Below are 1,679 nucleotides of genomic sequence, written 5' to 3'. Positions count from 1 at the left end.
GCTCTTCAGTCTAATCTTACTTTGGGAAAGAAAGACAGAAAATATGATTACTAGTTTGAACTACACATGTGATACCATTCATATAAAATTTTTAGCTTCCGCTAAAATGTTTCTTTTAAACTAAATAGCAAGGTACACGAACACACTGCAGTCAATGAATGAGTTAATGTGTGATAAGAACCCTATTTAAAAGAACTGCCCACGTACCCACAACACCTCAGCACGCTCGCACATACAACACTTATTGCGAAGTAACATTCTAGACTCCTCGATTGCTAAATTCACCATAGTCCACTCCCCACCCACTTTATTTACTTTTCAGTGTGGAGGTAAAAAATACAAGGAAGCTGATTTCTCTCCCAAGTCCACGTGAAGAAAACGAAAAAGTTACTACATTTTTGAAACGGGAAAAACACACACACACACACACACACAAACCCTAATGAAAACAAATTACCCACGCAGAGGAAAAATAAAAAAAAATTACCCATCTGGTCATCACGTTGTGGCCTAACACCTTGGCAACATGTGACTCTGGTTCATTTTTTGATTCCCACCCCCACCCTACAAATTCCAAGAGCAGGACGAGACTATCCGAGACCACAGACAAGTCTCCGGCCCCGAGAGGGATGACAGGTCCGGGCTTGCCTCCGGGGCCGAACGGGAATCGTCCAAGGGGCACCCTGGCCCCGCCTCCTACCGGCTTCTCAGGGCCGCAGCACCCCTTCTGCTCCCACTTCCTTCTCCTCACCTCTCGGCCCCGGTTCATGCGCTTCCCATCTCTCCGCCAGCTCCGGCCTCCGCGCCTCCCTCCATTTCGGTTTGATCTTTACTTCCCACGCCGGGTGAGGGGCGGAGGGCAGTGCAGAGGATGCCAGCGGGCAGGTGCCTCGCCGCCCCCTCGTCCGCACCCCACGCCGGGCTTGCCCGGTCCCTTCCAGCCACGGAGCAGGGCACGCGAAGACAGCCCGACAGCCGGACAGACCCACAGACACGGAGAGGAGGGAGGGGGCGGAGCAAGCGCGGGCCTACACGTCACCCGCCCTCAGCGGCGCCAACGTCTGCACGTCGGCTCCCCCAGCCCCACCCCCCCGCGTGCGCGCGCCACCGCCCTGCCCGCCGCCCGCCCAGCGCTGAGGGGGACCAGGCCTGCGGCGAGGGCGCGCCCCCGGGAGGGCGTGGGCGCGGGCGCGCGCGTTCCCGGGACTCAGTGTCTGTGGGGTCCCCTCGCGAGGCCGGGCCTGCCACCTCCAGATCGCTTCCTGAGCATCTCTCCCTGCAGCTACTTGAGTCGGCTCCATCTTCTCCCCGCCCTTCTCTGTAAGGTGAAGACCTGGAGGAGGTAATTCCTATTACAGGTAAAGGAGAGAGGAGCCCTGAGTATGAGTGAAGAACCAAGTAATTGCCATTGTCATCGCCAGCCAGAAATCCTGGCTGCTGGTCACTTCATATACGGTTCTTTCCTTTCAAGTCCCGCCTTCCTTAAGTTTTCTGGATTCTCAGTTTAGTTCTCTTAAAGTTACCTCTTCTAGTCGGTCCTTTTGTTGGACGAACCCCACCAAAAACAAAATGCCTTAAGATTCCCTGGCTCAATTGAATCAGGAAAATGATATTAAGAAAAATTAACCTCAAGAATGTGCTGGGGCTTCCCTGGTGGCGCAGTGCTTGAGAGTCCGCCT

This window comes from Lipotes vexillifer, unplaced genomic scaffold (assembly GCF_000442215.2).
Source record: "Lipotes vexillifer unplaced genomic scaffold, Lipotes_vexillifer_v1.1 scaffold2083, whole genome shotgun sequence".
NCBI lineage: Eukaryota > Metazoa > Chordata > Mammalia > Artiodactyla > Lipotidae > Lipotes > Lipotes vexillifer.
This window is presented reverse-complemented; position numbering follows the sequence as displayed.